Here is a 12,753-nt window from a genome sequence, read left to right as displayed (position 1 = left end):
TTAACAAAGAATTCAGAAATGAATACTCCGTTTTGGGTTGACACACCAGAATGCCTGGATTTGAAAATAGTTAATGTACCTAAAAATGACTCCCCGAACAAGAATAAAAAACCGAAGATAATAATTACGTCTAATATAGTTTTAAAAGAAGCTTCCCCCAAAAAAAACGTTTTACGAGATATAAATACACAAATGACTAAACGAAAAAGAACTTCTCAAGGCCAATCATCCAAAATAAGAAAACAAAAGAAACATGTGTACAACAGCGACTCAAGCCCGGTGTCGGAAACTTCTTTTCATGCTGCAGACGACTCCGACTACGAAAATTTTGATACTTATATTGCGTCATATTTACAAGAACAAGAAGACTTTGAACAAGAAAGCATAATATCCCCTTTCGAACTGAGTGACATTAATGTTGACGTGAAAGATTGTCATGAATTTCAAGAAAACAGCTGGATAATAGCTAAATTCGCTGCGAAAAAGAGCACTAAGCACTTTGTAGGGAAGGTTTTATCAATAAATGAAAAAATTCCCACAGTGAAATTTACACGAAAAGTCAAAAATTCTAAGCGTGATAAGGGATCAGTCTTCATCTACCCTAGTATTGAAGATGTATGTGCTGTACAAGATTTAAAAGATGTTATTGCAGTATTACCTGATCCCCAAATTTCCCGACGAGGACATTTCATATTTAATTTAAATCTTAATAAGTATAACATCCAATAAGTAAAAATGGTATTACTTACCTAACTAATAAATCAGACGAATATTTTCACAATCGTCTTGGTCAATCTGTCGAAATATTTCCCTTATCGTATTTTGAGTAATTATTTTAATAATTTTGTATTTTGTTTGAGATTTTTTGAAAATATTTCTTTTCTTTTGGGTACCTAAAGATGTACCAAAATATTTGATTTTATAGTTTCCGTACCTAAAGTTAGTAATATAATAATGTTCCTATTCACAAATAGGATATTTTGTTATAACATGCTAATTTTATACTTAACGGTATTTTCAGCAAAATAAGACTATTATTAGCTTGTTTGGTTTTAAGCATATCTAGTTTTTTTAAATATATTCTTAGTGGTTTCTAAAAGTAAAAAGTAACGATGTTGGTTAAACAGTTAGCTATTTTTGTTTTTCGTTTTATTTTTTACGTATGTTTGTTTAGTGTCATAGCTTTTAATATTGTTCCTACTTTGTGTTGCTGAAATTTTAATTACCTGCCTAAAAAGTAACTTTAGGTTTGAGAGAGAAGACTACCTATTATTATAGAGATAATAGACTGATATTAATACCTACTGTTACCAACTTTATTTAGATTTACTTCTGATTATTTGTTTAACTTAGGAAAAAATAGAAATAAAAGTGGAAAAAAAAAATCTTTTTTTGGCACAACCCTACACTTACCGACATGTTTGTATGGGAAGTTTGTGGTACCTGCTACAACTTTCCCCATTAGCTGTGAATAAAAATCTATTTCCTTAATGGCAATAATTTGACTGCCGGGGTCGAGCACAGCGACTCTTGCGTATGGAAAAAAAATACTATAAAGAGAAACATTATATTTACTGAGGTATTCTTCGAGGCAAAGTTGCGCCTTTTGCACACAACTTTGCCTACGACTTTGAATGCATGTAATTAGGAAAACTTGCAAGATTTAAAAGGATTTGGAACTTATACGGCTAGGCATTAGGTCCGTCTTCCATCTAAAACGCATTAACAGCCATAATAATAAATAGGTTCAGAGATATCTACAAAAAAAGTCAAAATTGCGGCAAAGTTGCAGCGTTTTACGGTAACTTTGTAGTGACGTCTAAGGGGTGATTTATATTGACACCAAAAAAATTATTCGTATCTGGCATGTTAATTCATTTTAATACAATGCTTGACATATAAATCAACATAAATATATAGAATCAGCTTTAAAACTACAAAAACTAAAATAAACATAATTATTAACGACGTTCTTACAAGGTTACAACATCATTTTGCAAAAACGTTAGAGATGAAACAAATTGATCAATGTAAATTGAATAAAAAAAAATATTCATTTGATGTTGTTCATAAAAAAAGCATAAATGTCTTATTTTTTGGTGAATAACTGTCTTAAACACACTATAATAGGCTTGTTTTGGGTTTTTATATCAATTTTCGGAAACTGAGTTTCATATTTGCATGAAAAAACTGATGAAATCGATTTGATCGGTACATGATCACTGATCAGTAATTTCCCATCACTATTGGCATTAGTTTGGCAGCTATCATTTTCTTCTTCTTCTAGTGCCTTGCCGGGGCCCCCCCTACGTTGGCGATCACTACAGCGAAAGCTTACGTGTCTGTCTTGAGATAATTTTACATTTCGCACCCGGGACAACTGCTTATTGATTTACTCGCCGCAGTGATTTCTTTGGTCATTTCAATCAAGCTAAATTTTAAGGACTATGGTAAAAAGGCATCAGTGAACTAAAATTGATGTTTTAACGGCATATTCTCAAAACAGGGTTTCACATAACGGGTCGGTGAACGTAAACGGCTGTTAACCATTGATATCACAAAACAAAACCTTCACGAGAGGTAATATTCTCCTAATTTAATTTACATTTCATAGTATAATCCCTGCCTTAGTTGCGCACAATTCACTACAAGAAGTACTTTATTTAATGGTAACTTGAACAATTGACATGCTAATTTTAAATCTCATATATTTTACTTTGTTTTATTAAATCTAGTCTATCTACATTTTTCCTTTTCTATCTATTTGTCTCTTTAACTAGCCAAGTCTGTATCAAAAGAGACAGTGAATTTGATGGATATTATATGTCCCAAAAATCAAAGTATTCCCTTTGAGGGCTGATATCCCAGCTCATCTCAACCATTATAGTCCTTAAAATATAGCTCTATTAGAATGATAGTTGTCAGCAAAAGTGACGACATAACTTTGTAGTAACGTCTAAAGAGTGATTTATATTGACACGAAAAATCATTCGTATCTGGCGTGTTAATTTATTTTTTTAATACAATACTTGACATATAAATCAACATAATTATATAAAATCAGCTTTAAAATGAAAAACAACTAAACTAAAACTAATTATTAATGACGTTCTTACAAGGTAACATCATTTTTTTTTAAATATTAGAGATGGGACAAATTGATCAATGTAAATCGATCGAATAAAAAAAATAATCATGTGAGTTGTTCATGAAAAAAAGTATAAAATGTCTTATTTTTGGTGAATAATTGTCTTAAACACACTAAAATAGGCTTGTTTTTGCGTTTTCAAATCAATTTTTAACTTCAACTTTCAAGAAACAGAGTTTCATGTTTGCATGAAAAAACTGATAAAATCGATTTGATCGGTACATGGTCAGTGATCAGTAATTTCACATCACTAGTCACATTAGTTTGGCAGCTGTCATTTTAATCGAGCTATATTTTAAGTACTATAAGATTTACCAGATCTTGTCTTGAGGTAGTAATTATTATTTAATTTTTGTGCTAGCTTTAATTTTCTTTAGATGTATTTTATTTCAATTATACTTGAATGTATTATAAGGAAATGTGTTTGCCATTGTTAAATGGCATTGATACATCCGTAAATAAATAAGACAAAAAAAATATTTATAGATATTCATCTTGATGAAGCGATGATTGAAAATACATTTTTTTTTATAACTAAAAAAATTAAGAGAGATAAAATACACGCATTAAAAATATCACTTTTGTTGGTTGTGGTTGTAATGTAATGTCCGTGCGATATTTTCAGCCTAACCACGAAAGTGAATTAGAAGATGTATTAATGTAAAAGAGGCTAGAAATGAGTGTCAGGATCTTAGAGTAACAATGCGCAATAAAAAATAGTATCTGAAAAAAATATGTTGATATAAGGAAGGTTTTTAAGCAACATAATACACGTGTCGGGACAATAAATGCCAAAAATCAATGTAAATTATGGGAAAATATTCCAAATCAATTACCTGTGAAAACTGACTCCTTTAACACCTTTGACGCTCCTACTGCTGCAACCAAACATACTGCAATTCACCATTGTTGATTTTAATTTATTATAACGTAAATATCCAAGTTATTTACAAACAAATCCAAGCACAGCGACAAAAGCATCCGATAGAACGTTTTGCGGATGTTGTCAAACAAAACAAAATGGCTGCCAATTTTTTGCTAACCAACATCGCTTGCGTTCTATGAAACATAGTGATAGGGCTTCTCTATAGGTTGACGCATTATTACTCTGAGGTCAGGATAGACACATGTAGATACATATTTTAAAGCATAAAATAAATGTGTTTTATTTCATTCTAGATTTTTAAAAAAAAAACAGAGGTGACAATATGACGAATATTTCTTGATTAATCTTTCTTTAATATTATAACTAATACCAATAATACAGTTTTTTCCTCTCATAATCATTTGAATTAATATGTACATAATTTGATTGAAAACATTGACAAATATAATTAAATACAAAACAGATTTTAAATAAAATTAATATTTCTACAAATTTTAAAATGGACTAATTTGCAGATATTAAATGGACGGAAAAAAGGTTGAAACATGTCAAATAAAAATGTTGCTAAATTCATGGAGCTTTATATTGTCGCCGTTCAGAAAAAAGTCACTAACTCGGAAAATGACTGTTTTGAGTTAAAGTTGCCATTCGAAGCGTAAAATTATGTTCTTCAAGAAGCAAACGTCACCAAGATAACTTAGTTAGAAAAAAGTTGCGTAAATCTAAATTATTTGTTTTTTAATATGTGACTTTACATTATTAAATATTAAAACATAAAAATAAATTCGCGTTAAAAAATATTTGAAATAAAAATTCACTTTCAAACACATCATCTTCATCATCGTTCCCTTTCCGCACCTAATGGTGCATAGGGCACTGCATTGGTACACCAATCGCAGCGTATCTTGATCATTTTTGTTACATGAAGGTGAGATGATCAGTCTTACGCTTCAGGTGCCAGTCCAGGGACTATGAAATATTCTAGTGTGAAAACACCCCTTTAAATAAATATTTCATGTCAACCATGTCGGGAATCGAAGCTCAAATTTTCAAATTGCGATTTCTCAAAATGACGTTTTTTGGGTTGGTGACTTTTGTAAGAACGGCGACGATACATTCTGATGTAATTCCATTCTTTCATATCAATAAATATGGATGTAGCATATGCACCTAACTCGATATAAAATGTCAAAACTTTTGCCAGTTGAAACAAGGAAACCATTGCCTTAAATATCTTAACATCGTATCACATCCTTTTTAATATATAATGGACTAATTTGGCTTAAACATGCACGCCGCCTTGTATTACCATAGTTGAATGCGTAGTGGAACTTGACAAACATGGTTGTCCATTCCACTAACTGTCAACTGATTTAAAATCCATTTGGATAATAAAATAAAATAAAAGTTTATTCTCTTTAGCTAAAAGCTAATTCTTTTATAGATATCGATCGTCCATTAAACTTGTAAGATTCTCACGGTGGTTCAGATCCACAGCGAGTCTTTCTGGGTTATTATGTTATGTTTCAGGTGAAAATGAAACATTACAGTGTAGAACCACCTTAAAAACTATTAAATTGTCGGCTTTTTGACACAAGTTGGCACTACCCGATGTAAGGGGTACCGCTTTACCCACCGTTAAACTACTGGGAGTCTTCTCCTTCATTCTGACCTTTCTCTTGGCGCTCAAATTAGTAAAACGATAAGTTCATACCAGCTGAGACAAATTAAATGCATATGCAAAAATTTGCTGGTTGATGCCACCCGTCAATTAATAAATGCGTTTGTAATGTCTAGAGTCGATTATTGTAATGGTATCTACGCAGGTCTACCGATGAATAAAATGACTCGCCTACAGGCTGTATTGAATGCCGCAGCGAGATTTAGTTTCGAAATCTCTTAAGTTCAGTTATATCACTCCACTACTTCGGGAATTATACTGGCTACGTTTTCCACAGAGGGTGGAATACAAATTCTGTTGGCTTACGTATAAGTCACTGCACAACTCTGCTCCGGAATATCTAAGGGAACTCTGCATTCCAGATGAACTAGCTGACAGACATCTTACGCTTAGATCAGCTACATCTACGTCGAGAGGAAAAGTTATTATGCCTCGCAAACAGCGCACTAAATTCGGCGAACGCGCATTTGCGGTCGCAGGCCCTACGGCATGGAATGCTCTCCCAGCAGAGGTGTGGAACTGCGAGAGTGAGGTGATGTTTTGGAAGAAACTTAAAATCCACTTCTTCTCTAAATCATTTGAATAAGTCCTTAGCATTTGGTGACAGAGTACATTGTTTTTCTTAAATTAAATTTATATCTTTATATAATCACTTTGTAAAGCGCCCTTGAGGTATTAAATGACGGAAATGGCGCTATATGAGTTATCCATAATAATAATAACTCGCTTGTGATAGAGTTCATTAAATTTCTTAGATTTTCAAGGCCAATCAGATGCACATCGAGTTTTTCTAGGTTATTATGCCGTGTGTCGTGCACTCTTTTCTGATGTTTCGGATCGCATCACAGCGTCCATCAACAGGGTTGATGTTATCTGTGTAGATATATATGTAACGCTATGCACATAGGGTTAGTACCGCGTCACAGTCTTTGCTTTATGCAGCGTTGTAATCTGAAACGACACAGATTAGAGATGGTTCTTCACTGCAATATTTCAATGTCCCTGAACTGGCACAGATCGCTGCAATTGGAGCGCCATGCAGTGGCCTATGCACCACTGGGTCCATACAGGAAAATAATGGTGATTAATGGACTGGGCGATCGAAAAACATTGTAACAAACTCATTTTACACCATCTTGTATTTATCAAACTAACCGATGCTAACAATATCACAATGATTTGTTCACATGCACAATCTAATTGAATTATTTCCCTATGGTTCTAGCCTCGATTTACAATCACTACTAAACATTCTTACAATAGATACAATAACCTGGTATCGCAAACGATACGATAAACTCAAAATAATCATATTTATTAAATTTGTAACTACAAATTGTATATATTATGTTTTAATTTTTACATCAATGGAATGGATGGCCTTTCATATGCATTAAAAACACATAAATAAAGAATAAAAGGATTTAACAAAAGGACAAAATAAACATTTATAAAACATCAACACGAATGACAGATTTTGAGAGTGAATCAAGAGGATTTAATGATATGGTTCGCCCCTGACCTGCTCTGAGTCGACCAGACAATCTGATGTGTATGCATTACGCTAAACCCTGAGAAATGCACTGTCCCACACATTGGCCCTAAAAATCCGAAAATAATATTTACCGTGGACGGAAATCAAGTGCAAGCAGTAACGTCACAAAAAGATCTCTGAGTTGTGATTACTTGTGATCTTAAATGGGAGTCACATATTATCCAAATTGTCAAACGCACCAATTCCCTCTTATACTTAATAAAGAAAACATTCGCTCACATCACCCGAGATTTGTTCCTCAAAATTTATAAAACATGTGTTCGTCCACTCCTGGAGTATGCCTACTAAATCTGGAGTCCCTATTTTGAAAAAGACATAGAGTTGTCGGAGAAAGGTAGTTACTAAAATGGTAGTTTCTCTAAGAAATAAATCATACGAGGACCGCTTAAGCGAGCTCGGGTTGAGTTCACTGGAAGAGCGCAGGCATCGTGGTGATTCGATTGAAACATTCAAAATCTTAACTGAGCAATATAATGTACCCGAGTTAAAATCAATGTTCACTATGAATGAAAACCGCCATCTCAGAGGTCATCCATTGAAACTAAACACTGCCTCCTTCTCATCCAACCCCGGGAAGAACTTCCCGACAAACCGAGTTGTGGAGAAATGGAATGGCCTTCCCGAGAAAGTGATTGGTGCTAGTTCAATGAATGTTAACTAGACGTACACAGCAATGTATAAAGTTTAATAACCATGTACACTTGATATACACGCATCAGCTTCATAGCTGCTAGTGTATTATTAATAATAATAATTATGTTGGGGAGTGGACGAGGTGTGAAGAATACCTCGTCCTAGGAGGAGGAAAATTTAATAAGTGAACTGTATTGTTAGAGAAAAGGGTTGCGCAACTCCACTAACCTGCTGATGGATGACGCGTGACGAGTGCTGGAGCGCTGGTGAAGCTGGCGGTCAGAAGGCGCTGGCACAGCTTGTATGGATGACCTTTCTCTTGACGCTCAAATTAGTAGAACGATACGTTCATGTTTCTACCAGCTGAGACAAATTAAATGCATACACAAAAATTTGCAGGTTGATGCCGCCCGTCAATCAATAAATGCGTTTGTAGAGTCTAGAGTCGATTATTGTAATGGTATCTATGCAGGTCTACCAATAAACAAAATGACTCGCCTACAATCTGTATTGAATGCTGCAGAGAGACTTATTTTCGAAATCTCTAAGTTCAGTCATATCACTCCACTACTTCGGGATTTACACCGGCTACGTTTTCCACAGCGGGTGGAATACAAACTCAGTTGGCTTATATATAAATCACTGCACAGTCCCAGACATTCAGTTGAATGCCGGCATTTAATAAACAGCCTAGGTGCTCAGTTGAGTGGCTGCGACATATACAAGTCCAGGGGGACTACGTCAAAAAAAGAGGTGCAAAAATTTTCAGGTCAGGGGTCAACCATATCTATCAACCATCGTATATTAATATTTTATAAAAATTACTGTTGGCAAAATTAGTACCTATAATATGCATAGTCATAAATTGTCTTTGGTTTGCGGAAGTTTGAATTGTAAATAAAATATGTAAACATGATTTCATACGTAATATTATGTACACAGTTAAAAAAATCTATCACAAACACTATCACAATATAAAATATTTTCCTTAGTCTATGATTAAAAACGACAAAAGTAAAAAGTACACCATTATGAAAATATATTATAATTTTATATTTAATACTGTTTCTCTTTGAGCTTTAAACAGTTGTTCATTATTTAATTTAAAAAAAATGGTAATATATACAAGTTCATTAGAGAAATATTTGGGGGACGTTCATAGTAATTAATTAGAGAAATAAAAGACGAGTGAGCCCCGGAATTAAGAGCCCAGGGATTGACGTGGAAGGAGCTGTAAGAGAGCTGGTTGGCGTTGGGGTCTCCCGGAGGCGTCTGGTAAAATCCACATGCTCCACTTAGGAGCGGTTGTGGAAAAAGAAGAAAATAACAAAAATATTTTCTAAAGGTTTCCTAATCTGAGCATTGATTGGTACCACAACGAAAATATGTATTTTTTGTTAATATGAAAGTAATTTGTTGATATTATGGCTAAGTTTTTCTCTCCACCGAGACAACGAAATATTAACATGGAAAATCACGACGAAGATAGCGATTCAAGTATAAATCAACAATATTTTGAGTTTGTCCAAATTTTTGTAGACAAGGACTGGATTCAACTCCCTAGGGAGCTGTTTATATTAACATATTACAACAGAGATGAAGAAAATTTAAGCCATTAACAGTTCATAAGCCCTGTAGATGCCTAGACTTCTATATTACCTTCTCTTAAATGCTCTTCATTTCTGTTGTAATATGTTAATATAAACAGCTCCCCGGGGAGTTATATCCAGTCCTTGTCTACAAAAATTTGGACAAACTCAAAATATTGTTGATAAATTCACCTGGTCCATGAAGAAGTATAGAAATTGAAAAAATAACATTTTCAGGCGTTGCCTAGTATGTAGGTGAAATAATTCAATTAGATGAATCTCACCCGCATAAATAAAGGTTTCAGCTCTTTAACATAACAAACATCAACCGATGAAAGAATTGAAGGAATATAGATGTTCAAATATGGGCAGAATGGTGAATGTTACACAGTGTGTAAAGTGGCCACTTAAACCAGCCAATGACAGGTCATAAGCCCTGTAGATGCCTAGACTTCTATATTACCTTCTCTTAAATGTTCTTCTTCTCTGTTTAAATATGAATTGTAAAGTATGATTTTTCCATCATTTAAATAGATGCTCGGTGGCAATACTTTTATCAGGAGTTTACTCCCCATTGAGTTGAGCAGGAAGGTAACGTTAAACTTATTTAATATACTTAATATACTATCCCGAGACCCAGGTATTTGGAAAATATACTATCATTTTAATACTAAAACTATTTAAACACATTGTTCACGTATCGCATCACCTTTCTATATCGCCATGTCCGTGCGAAAATGGTGAATCTGCTTTCACAGCTTTTGCACGGACCTCGCAATATTCGCAGGCCGCTGGATGGGCTAACTTAAGTCTTAACATACAGACTAACAGCAGTATAATATGTCTTTGGTTTCTTTGGTAAAAGTGACTTTTTTATGTATACAGAGCGTTTCAGTTTGACTATATTAAATGTAATAATTTTCAACATAAAAGTGTTAATATTGAGAGAGTGAAACCGTTCAGAGAACATTACTGAGGATTTGGACCCCGACACTGAGATCAAATGCAGAATAGAAGTGGCCCGAACAGCATTTAATGAAATGAAAAATCTTCTTTGTGACGGTAATAGGAATGATGACGATCTTCAACTGTTGACAGTTGGAGAAAGTATTGACATCGACACTGAGACCCATGCGCTGGGAATGGCAAAAATCATGTTCAAGTTCAACACTTTTTGTTTGTATTTTAAATTGTTTAAAGCGGCTACTTTTTAACTTTTCCCTTACTGTCCTAAAAACACCCGCGAATAACGGTGGTGTGTAGCAGTGGTGAATGGTGATTTTATTTACAGGTAAGCTATAAAAAAATATCATAAATTTGTACCTACATAGGAGGTACATAATATAACATAAGTAATATATACTGTAAATTGATATTTTTCTGTGGTTCTGTGTGATACAACAATTCTCATCCATGAAATCAACTCAAACGATGTAAATTCGTGAAATATTATATTAAATAGATATATTATTACTTTAATATATAATTCATTAAAAAATAAATAAAAAATACTACTATGAATCTAGTCGATATTAGGTATTATATTGAAATGTCAACTGGCCACATTGTTCTAGTAATTAATAGTGCTAAAAACGGCCGCGTGGAGCGCTATATGTCTCGCAATATAACGCATGAAAGTAATTATACTCTCAAAGAAAAATAGTCTTTAAGAAACAATGTTTGAAATACTGTTTTCCATATCAAGAATCTTCAAATAATTTGTGTAATCTGCAAGTTTAATCTAGGAGAAAAAACCCGCACTGAGGTTAAGACATTCAAAATATAGTATACTTATTTGTATGAAAAATAAGCTGGAATAATCGGCTAGTTTCTTGGCTCACCGCAGGCGCTGGGCGCGCTTTATTAAAATTTATATTTATATCAGGATAAAAATACAAACAGTGGAAATGATTTAAAATAAATAGTCATTATTTTATTATTATGATTGACTGCGACGGGCGTAAATTCTTTACTATTTTCTTCATACGCAACAATGCGAAACATTGGTATACTGTGGTATAATTTATCCCCGATTTCTGATAAAATGCTTTTTTTGTGCTAATAAGTACTTATTATTTAATAACAAATTATTTCAGTCAATACGTAAACGTGTAATGGAGGAATACTGAAAATCTAAACCCAATATTTATTATATTTACAAAGATATTATAATTATTAGACGCAATATGTACTAGCTACACATCACCGGGGAGGGACGGTTAACACATAAGCCTTTTTAAAATACAACACAGAATTTCAATTTGACATTGAGGGCGGAGTAAAGATTGACAGTTGAAACAGCACCATCTAGTGGTTAAAATTTGTAAATTTGAGGTAGTCGTAGCGCATGCAATGTAAGGTGAATTGGCAAAACTTAGAAGAAATGTTGCCACTGTAAAAAATTACTCAATTATCAATAATATTGGCATGTTGGTAGATCCGGATTTGTAATACCGCAGTAGATAGATAAAGTAGAAAAGCTAAGCATACCATCTCGATGTGTAGCAATGAAGATAGTATTTATAATCGCTCGTAAGCGTCGCCAAAGAATGGCGATTTTTCCTGTACTTGTAACTAGTGAAGGAAACCCTCCATTTTAATATATTTAATACGTCAAAACTGAAACACCCCGAGTTAAATATTTACAAAGAAAGAATATTCGTTATAATAATAATATTGTGACTGATTTTCACGGAATGAATTGATCTTTATAGTCCGATCGACGCTGATTGGGCAACCGGTGACGAGGCTGGTGTAGCATTTCTACTTGTGAAATATATACACAAGCGTCAGCACTAAAGTACGGCCATTTGCAATGTCGGCCGGTCAGACTATAATATATTTGATCAGGAAACAAACATTGGAATGTATGCAAATATTTTTTTGATCGCACGTTGATACTGATTTCTTAGTGAAGCTTGTTATTTTCATTAATTAGTTGATTTGAGATGTCGTCTAACATTATAACACCGCATATTTCAAATTAGACCGGTTTTCAAGGGAACAAAAAACCTTCTAGTTTATGATAAAAATATTTTTAAATAAAAAGGTCAAACTGTAAATTGAATTAAATCACATTTTACGTGGAATATAACACAATGTTATTCCATCAATGCATAGTTTTAATTCTTATTATAAAAAATGGGCAGTGCTGCATATAGGCTCCTGATGTCACTGCGATCTAGATCTATTGTGACGGGTACCCGTAAATCAGTTTTCACCCTCTACGCCCAGTGGTGGTATTCTGAATCTTCTCTATCC

Source organism: Micrasema longulum, unplaced genomic scaffold, assembly GCF_059751315.1.
Source record: "Micrasema longulum isolate JH-2025_06_02 unplaced genomic scaffold, ASM5975131v1 h1tg001527l, whole genome shotgun sequence".
In the NCBI taxonomy this organism is placed as follows: Eukaryota; Metazoa; Arthropoda; class Insecta; order Trichoptera; family Brachycentridae; genus Micrasema; species Micrasema longulum.
Note: the sequence above shows the minus strand (reverse complement) of the source record.